General features: G+C 40.9%; 1 long non-coding RNA gene across 1 annotated transcript; it reads right to left on the bottom strand.

The window, feature by feature from the left end:
* LOC117418715 (uncharacterized) lies at nucleotides 1-380 on the bottom strand. Its single transcript, XR_004546872.3, has 3 exons — nucleotides 295-380; nucleotides 154-212; nucleotides 1-65 (listed from the first exon to the last, which is right to left on the bottom strand). It is a non-coding gene; the product is annotated as an uncharacterized LOC117418715 (long non-coding RNA).
* Between the last annotated feature and the right edge of the window lie 11,876 nt (nucleotides 381-12,256).

Below are 12,256 nucleotides of genomic sequence, written 5' to 3'. Positions count from 1 at the left end.
TCCAACAAAAGACTTATCCAACATCATCATCATAACGATCCCTTGACATTCTGTCCTCACCGAGCCTGCAGAAGACAACGATACGTAAACACACAACCGGCAAATAAACAGGAAGCTGAAAGAACAGGTCTGCTGAAGTGACCGTTATCGTACCTAGAGGCGGGTTCTGCGTCCAAACTTCAGTGACTAACACTGCTAACAGCAATGTTATTCTGCATTGAAAAAAAAAACACGCAAGTGAGAAACACACAATAAAATGAACGTTTCTAAAGTAGAGAAAAGATCAACAATTACCCAAATCTAAGACAACACGGCATCATTAAATCCAAGGCAGCCCCGACCGTGAACTTCTTTCACCGTTATAAAGAAACAATAATAAAAACACAACCGTCAGTAGCTGAGTTTGGTGTTCCTTAGAGCGCAATGTGTTTATAAAGAGGTTCAGGTGCTAATGGGAGCTAATTAGCTGCAATTGATGAGCGCACCTCTTTCATATTAGTCCTCTAATTTTCAATCAGTACGTTAATTAAAATAAATAATAATAATAATAATAATAATAATAATAATAATAATAATAATAATAATAATAATAATAATAATAATAATCCATTTAGAAGATTGTACTTTGAATTTAAGTTTGGAAGAAGTACGTGCGGAACAAACTGGACTGTCACCGACAAGGACTGTCTGATTAAAGGCTCAGCTATGGAGGCATGTAGTAAACAAACCCCAATGAACAATAAAAAGCAGGCCGCGCAAATGAAGAAACACATTTATATCATGCAGGAATCCAGGCAGATGTGTTGCCTGCGCCAGTTTGAGGGGACGAGAATGACAGCTCGAGTTCTGATGTTAACATCCACAAGTCAATTACCCATTTTTACAATTTCACCAGACTGATAGGTAGGCTAAGCAGATATTAAAGTAGACAATTTATTTGAGGCCACTTGATTTAAGAAACAGTGCAAAGCATCTCTTTAGCATGTCAGATTTGCCATGACAGGGGCAGTCCCGGGGAATAGAATGACCAAGTGGCAAATGGAAAGCACAGCGCTTAACCTGAAATACAACGCGCAGTATTGATTTAGAACAGACTAAACACAAATCTGATGGCGTGTTGGAAATTTGAATTGTAATCAATTTATTTAAGATTTGAAGTTCCCATTTCAATTATTGAGCTTAATTACATTCATTATTTTATGTATAATTAATTCAATTAGTGTGTTGAACATTTTCAATTTGATATATTATCTTCGAGTGTTGAGCTTTGTCTATTTGACAGCTGTTATTTCAATTCAAATGTTGAACTTTGTCGTTGATGTTTGACGCTCCGGCTTTTGCAGTTCACATTTTTGTTACATTCCACCTCTCATAGGTTTGAACACAAACGGGTTTATTTGTGAAATTGTCAGATTGTTTATTGTGTATCCAGCGATCTTCTGAACTAACTGGTTCAGTAGTCTGTTCCCGTGAATAGACAGCACATGTCTGAGGGGGGGTGTTCTGTACAGCTGTGCATTTGAGTAAAGTTTGTCGCGGAGTTTTAAACGTTCCCATGGCAACTGAGTCAACAAAACCAACATCATCACGCATTGAGACGCAAGCTAAGGGCTAAGAAGTAAATGGTAAAAAGTGAAAGCAGTGTGAGTCAGTGGAATTTTTTGATTGTTTGATTTTATCAAATGTTCACGATAATCATGTATGTTCTGTAAATGCGGAATGCAATTAGTTGATATGTAAAAGCATGAATAAATGAATGGTGTCTATTCCTAACGCATCGGTAAAGTTCAGTATAGTGCCGCTTTTGTAGCAGCAAGCAGGCTTGTTCCGTCACTATGTAACACAATTTTTGTTCCTGGGTAGTAGGTGTTATTTCCTAATTGCTTATGACTCAAAAGTATAGAAAATGGCTACTATTCCCCACAAACTTTGCTTTTGTGACAAGGACAGTGATATTTTGAAATTTACCTTTTTCCAATGAGAAAACGGACGAATTTGTGTCTTTTGGTTCACATAAAGTCAGAAAAAAACAACATATGAATCCAAATTAATATGCATTTATACTAAAGTAATACAAAAATGACTACAAAAGATTTAGAAGTGAGTAGTTTTTCGAGATTTAAGATTATACTGTAAATCACTTTCACGAATCAGCCCCCAAATGTAGTCTCCCATCAAGTTCTCGTTATACTGTCCTTGGTAGCGGCATTCAAAGTCCATTATATCCTGGTGGAAGCGCTCGCCTTGCTCCTCCGAGTACACTCCCATGTTCTCCTTGAATTTATCAAGATGAGCATCAAGGATATGGACTTTGAGGAACATCCTACAGCCCACTGTGCCGTAGTTCTTCACCAGTCTCAACCAGCTCCACATAGTTTTCGGCCTTGTGATTGCCCAGGAAGCCCCGAACCACTGCGACAAAGCTGTTCTAAGCCGCTTTCTCCTTACTAGTGAGCTTCTTGGGGAATTCATTGCACTCCAGGATCTTCTTTATCTGTGGTCTGACGAAGACACCGGCTTTGAACTTTGCCTCAGACAGCTTAGGGAAGAAGTCTTGATGGTACCTGAAAGACCCTTCTCTTTACTTCTAAAGAAGGCTGCTCTCTCTCCGGAGGAGTGGGTACGGGGAGCTCATGGCAGTGTGGCACCGGAGCGATGGATGAAGGAAGGTCCGGATACGTGATAGCAGGTGCATTCTTGCCAGTCCGACATTTGGAAGGGTCCACCATGCAGAAGTAGCAGTTGCTTGAGTGGTCAGTGGGTTCCCGCCAAATTCTTGGGATAGCGAACTTCATGGCTCTCTTTTCCCCTCTGTACCATCCTACAAAAATACATTTATTTCACCCATGACTAATGTGTAAGAGATTCTCGCAACATTTTTCATATATGATATATTTATTCAATAACATTGAAAATTGTAAAACATTTTAAAATTAAAAACTTTTACAATTTTAAAAATGTTAACAAATTTTATAACATAAAATTCCGAGCAACAATTGTCCATCTTACCAGAGTTTTTTTTGCAGTGCTCGCAGGTGAAATGAGGTGCCCAGGGTTTGTCTTGATCCCCAACAGGCATGCCGAAATATGCCTCGTAGGCCTCACACATCTTAGCAGATGCTTCCACGGAGTACTTTTTCAATCTTGTCTTGATAAATTGGCCGCAGACATAGCAAAATGCGTCTGCCGGATGGTTGCAGCCTCTTGATGCCATCTCAGAAAAATGCAGATATGTATCCACTTAGGCAGCTGGAACTAAACTGAACTGGTGGGCTTAAGGCCCCTGTATTTATACTACTATTTATATTACTGGAAAGTTCTAGAAAGTTCTAGAAGTTACTCCAAGTTTACTCAGCACTTAATCTATCTGGAATGTTCTGGAAAATAGGTCAATTTCAAAATATCACTGTCCTGGTAACACGAAAGCAAAGTTTGTGGGGAATAATAGCCATTTTCTATACTTTTGAGGCATAAGCAATTAGGAAATAACACTTACTACCCAGGAACCAAAAAAAAAAAAAAAAAAAAAAATTGTTACACAGTGATATCTGCCTCCGGTGGCTTCTTTGAGGATTGCGAACAAATTATGACTGAAAAAAAGATCAAGAATGTACCAATCTGGCGCGAAGAAGCGTAAAAAGAAAAAGACTGAGGAAGAAAAACAACATGAGAAAGGTATTGTATTATTTGATTTAGCTCCGTTTTTATTGCTGTAGCTTGCTTGCATGCTGGCTGTGCCCAGGCGCGTAGTCACAGTGTACACATTGAGGCAGCCGAGGCCCTCGGTAAAAATCGACTCAATTCTTAATTGTGAAGACCAAAATAATAATAAAAAATGTACCCACTTTCTTTTTTAAGAGTGTAAAATTTATATATATATATATTTATATATTCACATTACTATAATCTTGGGCTGTGTATTTGCATCTATAGCGACCCGGCCTGTGCGCCAGGCAGCACCGGGACCTCTGCGACCGGTTTCCCCCGCCTGAAGTACTGTACTACTTCCTATCATCGATTTATACAGACAAAAAAATATTAAAGTTGAGTGAGAAACTGTGTGCTAAACTCGTTCAAAGCAGGAGTCACAGTGTCAGCACCAGTCCCAGCAGTATCAGCACCAGTCTTACCGGTCAGCAGCAGTTACCAGTCCCAGCAGTGTAAGGCAACTTAAGTAGCAGTGAACCAAATGCAAGTCAATAAAGGTATGAACCCATCTACTTATTAATAGTGATGTTATATTCTTGTCCTTTTAAAATCACATATTTCTGACAGTGTGAATATGGTCATTGTAGGTTGCTGTGGTTTTGCTGGGAGACAATTAGTTTTAATCTTTGAAATAATATGGGTCATCAAATTTTAACATTAACATCATCATCCAAGAGACTTAATATTGCTTAGCAGTTTACATGAACAGTCTTCAGGCTTTGTAAGATGATAACTTTTACCTTTGTAACATGAACAGGATCTGCAAGAGGTTTGTTCAACTTTATTTATTTTTTGCCTCAGTAAAAATCTAAATGTTTATTTGTACATTGTATGTTTGCTCGTACATATGTGTGCTCTTACAAACGTTTCAAGAAAGACAGTAGTCTTAAGCCTATGTTGTTTTGATGTCGTGCCAAGTGGAGTGTGCTACTGGGGGGGGGGGGGTGGGGGTGGCGGGGGGGGGGGGAAACCAAATCCTGCTTAGGGCCCCCAAAAGGCTAGTAACAGTCCTGTCTATTACCAGTACAAAACACACACACACACACACACACACACACACACACACACACTCACACACACACACACACACACACACAGGCAGCAGTTGTACAGTGTTATACAAGGAAAATAACAAGATATACTCATGACACGTTAAGTGTTGAGATGACGATATCACATTATTTTTACATTAGTAGCCTATTATTTATTTTACAGTTGTCACACACAGCCTACATAAAATAATAATAATAATAATAATACACATTTCAAGAATCACAAATGTATACAAATTCTGCCACCCTTTTATACAGTTGGGTTTTTACTGGAACAATCTAAGAGGTACCGTAAAGTAGTTGCTTGCTAGCTGTCTGTCTGTCCATCCATCTAGTGCAGGAGTTGTTAACCCATGGTCCTAAAGAGAGCCTCAATCCTGCAGCGGCTCCCCTATAACTTTCCTGCCGTATCGGAGCGCCTGTCAGTCTGCGAGTGAACGGCGGTGTGAGCCGTGTCTTAGATCGCAGAACCTTCAAAGTAAAAAAATAAGATCCGTATTAATTTGGAATAGCATTAAAAAATTGACGCACACGTCTTCTTTTCATCCTTTCTTCATTCATCCCTTCCTCTTTTCTTTTGATATTTAGCGGAGAAATGGAACTTTTTATAGACCTCCTCGGAGTCTCCTCCCCACTCCCTCCCTCGCTTCTGAGCTCCGTCAGCGGGACAGTGCCGGGTTTTGTATCCCGCCTTTGGCGCACAATGCCACGGCTTGGCCCGTGTGGGTTTCCCGTCGCAGCCCCCAAGTGCTTCGTAGGCAGTGGCCCTCTATAATAGGCGCAGTCGAGCCGAAAGAGAGCACCAGACTCCAGCGGAGAGATAGCAGCAGCAGCGCCGCACACGAATACACCCGGCACAGAGTAGAAATGGGGACTCGGTCGAATTTACGAAGCGGTTCCCGTACTCGAAATGTCAAAGGTAAGTAAAAATAAATACTGAATCTTATGCAGTATGGATTTACATTGACAATGATGTGTTTTATTTATTTATTTATTGTCATTTATTTTAAGTCTTTGTTAAGTTTAACACGCAGTGAGGAGCATCTAATAACATAAATGAGCAGATAGACTTCGTTTGTTTATTTTTTTTCATCTCTTTTCAAATATTCATTTATGTACTTTGAAATGTTATATATTTGATCATTCACATATATATTCAACAAAATCTATATTATATTATTAAATATACGGGTTTGGTCTATGTATGTATTTCTTTGTATCGCTTGTTTTGAGTTTGCGAACATGGTCCTTTTAGTATTCCTTATTTTTAGTCGTTTTTCCGTTTGATAGAAATGTCAGACATGCTCAATCCATATCAGGATCTGCTGCTGTGTATTATAAAGAGATTTCAGACATGCTCAATCCATATCAGTATCTGCTGCTGTGTATTATAAAGAGATTTCAGACATGCTCAATCAATATCAGGGTCTGCTGCTGTGTATTATAAAGAGATTAAAGACATGCTCAATCCATATCAGTATCTGCTGCTGTGTATTATAAAGAGATTTCAGACATGCTCAATCAATATCAGGGTCTGCTGCTGTGTATTAAAGAGATTTCAGACATGCTCAATCCATATCAGGGTCTGCTGCTGTGTATTATAAAGAGATTTCAGACATGCTCAATCAATATCAGTATCTGCTGCTGTGTATAATAAAGAGATTTCAGACATGCTCAATCAATATCAGGGTCTGCTGCTGTGTATTATAAAGAGATTTCAGACATGCTCAATCAATATCAGGGTCTGCTGCAGTGGATTATAAAGAGATTTCAGACATGCTCAATCCATATCAGTATCTGCTGCTGTGTATTATAAAGAGATTTCAGACATGCTCAATCAATATCAGGGTCTGCTGGTGTGTATTATAAAGAGATTTCAGACATGCTCAATCAATATCAGGGTCTGCTGCTGTGTATTATAAAGAGATTTCAGATGTCAATCAATATCCAGGTCTGCTGCTGTGTATTATAAAGAGATTTCAGACATGCTCAATCAATATCCGGGTCTGCTGCTGTGTATTATAAAGAGATTTCAGACATGCTCAATCAATATCAGGGTCTGCTGCTGTGTATTATAAAGAGATTTCAGACATGCTCAATCAATATCAGGGTCTGCTGCAGTGGATTATAAAGAGATTTCAGACATGCTCAATCCATATCAGTATCTGCTGCTGTGTATTATAAAGAGATTTCAGACATGCTCAATCAATATCAGGGTCTGCTGGTGTGTATTATAAAGAGATTTCAGACATGCTCAATCAATATCAGGGTCTGCTGCTGTGTATTATAAAGAGATTTCAGATGTCAATCAATATCCAGGTCTGCTGCTGTGTATTATAAAGAGATTTCAGACATGCTCAATCAATATCCGGGTCTGCTGCTGTGTATTATAAAGAGATTTCAGACATGCTCAATCAATATCAGGGTCTGCTGCTGTGTATTATAAAGAGATTTCAGACATGCTCAATCAATATCAGTATCTGCTGCTGTGTATAATAAAGAGATTTCAGACATGCTCAATCAATATCAGGGTCTGCTGCTGTGTATTATAAAGAGATTTCAGACATGCTCAATCAATATCAGGGTCTGCTGCTGTGGATTATAAAGAGATTTCAGACATGCTCAATCCATATCAGTATCTGCTGCTGTGTATTATAAAGAGATTTCAGACATGCTCAATCCATATCAGTATCTGCTGTTGTGTATTATAAAGAGATTTCAGACATGCTCAATCAATATCAGGGTCTGCTGCTGTGTATTATAAAGAGATTTCAGACATGCTCAATCAATATCCGGGTCTGCTGCTGTGTATTATAAAGAGATTTCAGACATGCTCAATCCATATCAGGGTCTGCTGCTGTGTATTATAAAGAGATTTCAGACATGCTCAATCAATATCCGGGTCTGCTGCTGTGTATTATAAAGAGATTTCAGACATGCTCAATCAATATCAGTATCTGCTGCTGTGTATTATAAAGAGATTTCAGACATGCTCAATCAATATCAGGGTCTGCTGCTGTGTATTATAAAGAGATTTCAGACATGCTCAATCCATATCAGGGTCTGCTGCTGTGTATTATAAAGAGATTAAAGACATGCTCAATCAATATTAGAGTCTGCTGCTGTGTATTATAAAGAGATTTCAGACATGCTTAATCAATATCCGGGTCTGCTGCTGTGTATTATAAAGAGATTTCAGACATGCTTAATCAATATCAGTATCTGCTGCTGTGTATTATAAAGAGATTTCAGACATGCTCAATCAATATCAGGGTCTGCTGCTGTGTATTATAAAGAGATTTCAGACATGCTCAATCCATATCAGGGTCTGCTGCTGTGTATTATAAAGAGATTAAAGACATGCTCAATCAATATCAGGGTCTGCTGCTGTGTATTATAAAGAGATTTCAGACATGCTTAATCAATATCCGGGTCTGCTGCTGTGTATTATAAAGAGATTTCAGACATGCTCAATCAATATCAGTATCTGCTGCTGTGTATTATAAAGAGATTTCAGATGTCTCAATCAATATCTGGAGCAGCAGTGTGGAGTAGTGGTCAGGGGGGCTCTGTACTCTTGACTGGAGGCTCTTGTGTAGGTTCAGTCCCAGGTGGGGACACACACACTGCTGCTGTACCCTTGAGCAAGCAGATACTTTACTTAGATTGCTCCATTAAAAAACCCAACTGTATAAATGGGTAATTGTATGTAAATAATAATATCACAATTGTAAGTCACCCTGGATACGGGTGTCTGCTAAGAAATAAAATATCAGAGTCTGCTAAACAGTAGAATGTATGCTGTGCCATAGGAGTCTCATTGAAACTGCTGTGCCATAGAAGTCTCATTGAAACTGCTGTGTCATAGGAGTCTCATTGAAACTGCTGTGCAATAGGGAGTCTTATTGAAACTGGCCTAGTCTTTTTTACTGAAGTTTATGCCATAGGGCTTCATCAGCAGGTTACAAGCTGACAAGCTAATTATTAAGTTGTATACCCTCTGTGTGTGTTTGTGTGTGTGTGTGTTCGTGTCTCAGTGAGTGTGTGTGTTTCCCTGTGTGTACGCGTGTTCATGTCTCTCTGTGTGTCAGTGTGCGTATTTCTCTGTGCATGTGTCACTGTGTGTGTGTTTCAGAATGTGCACCTGTGTCTCTGTGTTTGCGTGTCTATGATGTAAACCAATCATTCTGGTTTTCAAACAGCTTGCAGAGCAATAGTGAATCACTCAAATTGTGAATGAATGTGTAAATAAATAAATTAAACAAACTAATGAGAGAGTGGGAGGGAGAGGGAGGGAGGAAAAGGAAGTGAGAGAAAGAACAGCAGGAGGGAAAGCGAGAACGAGTGACTCGTTTGGAAGTGTAAAGGGATGAACTAATGAATGAATCAACAAATTAATCACTGGAATTCTGGAGACTAAAAGATAAATAGAAGTTTATAACCGTTTGTCTGAGGGATGCTGTGACAGGAAATGACCGAGGTTGAGACTCAGAGATAGTTTAAACGTTCAAAAATAAAGTTTTTAATAAACAAAAATACAAAATAAACCGGCACAAGGGCCAACCAAAAAGGTTTTAAACATAAAATAAACAAAACAAAAAAAGCAAAACTTACAAAAATAAAGGTTTCCAGGCTGGACGTTGCCTTCACTGGATTCAAAAACAAACAACCAGAAACACAGCACACACAAAACACTCTTGTTTCTTCTCCTTCTAGAACACTCCCCCTAGCCAGGGCCTCTCCCCTGGCTTTTATCCCCTGTGGCTGGAGCCCAATTAATCAATAATTGCTGATTATTCAATTAGGGCTCCAGCCACATTCTCACATGTTTTCCTGGCACGGAGGAATTTAACCCCCCCCTCCCTGCCAGTCCCAACCACGTTCTTAAAGACGGGGCAGTCCCCCGTCACAGATGCCTTTTCAAGCAGTCACCCCCTCAAATGTTAACATCAAAGCATATCAGTGTTTCTTTTTTTTTGGAATCGTCAATTATTTTTACCCCGTGATTTCTCCCCAATTTGGAATGTCCAATTGTTTTTAAGAAAGCTCCTGTCTCACTGCTTCTACAACCCCCCACCCCACCTCCCCACCTCCCCCCCCCCCCCCACCCCCGCAGTGACTCCTCCTCGGCTGGGAGAGGCTGGAGACAGACAAGCGCACTCAAGCTTTAGTCCTCTGAAACAACACCGTACTTCAAGCTGTCAAGTCAAGCTGTCCACTTTCTTCTTTCTTTGTTTTTTTTGTTTCTTTCTTTCACACTGCAAGCCCAGTGTAACACAGCCGGCTCACAGGCAGGCAGGCAGGCAGGCAGGCGGGCGTCTGCCACCCACAGGAGTCACTGGTGTGCGGTGAGACCGTGATTACCCAGCTGACTTGAGCCCCCCTGCCTGGGTGGCACTCTGCTAATTGTGCACTGTCCCCTGGGAGCCCCTTGGAAATCCTCTAGGAATCCCCTAGGTACCTCCTAGGAGCTCCTGGCCACAGCTGGCGATGGCATAGGCCCGGATTCGAAACAGTGCATTCTGCACTCCAGGGTGTGCCTTTACAGGATGCACCACTCGGGAGTCCCCTATTATTGTTAAAGATAATAAAATATTATAATCAGATTTGTAGGTCAACAGATCCACCATAAATAAAGCGGCTTCTTGTTCCTGATGAAGTCATTTCCACCATGCTGCTGATGTGCTGCTGTGTGAGAGTGCTAATCTGGAGTGAAATGTGTTCAGGCTTTCACACACACACATTGAGAAAGACACACACATTGAGAGACACACATACGCACACTGGAGCACACACACACACATTGAGAGAGAAACACACTGAGACACACACACACACATTGAGAGAGAAACACACTGAGACACACACACACATTGAGAGAGAAACACACTGAGACACACACACACATTGAGAGAGAAACACACTGAGACACACACACACTGAGAGAGAAACACACCAAGACACACACTGAGACACACACACACACACATTGAGAGAGACACACACTGAGACACACACATTGAGAGAGAGACACACACACACATTGAGAGAGACACACACACACATTGAGAGAGAAACACACTGAGACACACACACACACATTGAGAGAGACACACACTGAGACACACACTGAGACACACATTGAGACACACACACACACACACACACATTGAGAGAGACACACACTGAGACGCACACATTGAGAGAGAGACACACACACACACATTGAGAGAGACACACACTGAGACACACACACACACATTGAGAGAGAAACACACTGAGACACACATTGAGAGAGAAACACACTGAGACACACACACATTGAGAGAGAAACACACTGAGACACACACACACACACACATTGAGAGAGACACACACTGAGACACACACATTGAGAGAGAGACACACACACACATTGAGAGAGACACACACACACATTGAGAGAGAAACACACTGAGACACACACACACACATTGAGAGAGACACACACTGAGACACACACTGAGACACACATTGAGACACACACACACACACACACACATTGAGAGAGACACACACTGAGACGCACACATTGAGAGAGAGACACACACACACACATTGAGAGAGACACACACTGAGACACACACACACACATTGAGAGAGAAACACACTGAGACACACATTGAGAGAGAAACACACTGAGACACACACACATTGAGAGAGAAACACACTGAGACACACACACACACACACATTGAGAGAGACACACACTGAGACACACACATTGAGAGAGACACACACGCACACATTGAGAGAGACACATACTGAGACACACACACACAGAGAAACACACCGAGACACACACACACACATTGAGAGAGACACACACACACACATTGAGATAGACACACACTGAGACACACACACACATTGAGAGAGACACACACAGAGACACACACTCACATTGAGAGAGACACACACTGAGACACACACAAATTGAGAGACATACACTCACTGGAACACACACACATTGCAAGAGAAACACACTGAGACACACACATATTGAGAGAGAAACACACTGAGACACACACACACATTGAGAGAGAAACACACTGAGACACACACACACATTGAGAGAGAAACACACTGAGACACACATTGAGAGAGAAACACACTGAGACACACACACACATTGAGAGAGAAACACACCAAGACACACATTGAGACACACACACACACACATTGAGAGAGACACACACTGAGACACACACATTGAGAGAGAGACACACACACACACATTGAGAGAGACACACACTGAGACACACACACACACAGAAACACACCGACACACACACACACACACATTGAGATAGACACACACTGAGACACACACACACATTGAGAGAGACACACACAGAGACACACACACACATATTGAGATAGAAACACACCGAGACACAGACACACATTGAGAGACATACACACACACACACACACACACAATGAGATAGACACAC

This window comes from Acipenser ruthenus, chromosome 32, assembly GCF_902713425.1.
Source record: "Acipenser ruthenus chromosome 32, fAciRut3.2 maternal haplotype, whole genome shotgun sequence".
NCBI lineage: Eukaryota > Metazoa > Chordata > Actinopteri > Acipenseriformes > Acipenseridae > Acipenser > Acipenser ruthenus.
Note: the sequence above shows the minus strand (reverse complement) of the source record. Positions and strands in the feature narration are given on the sequence as shown.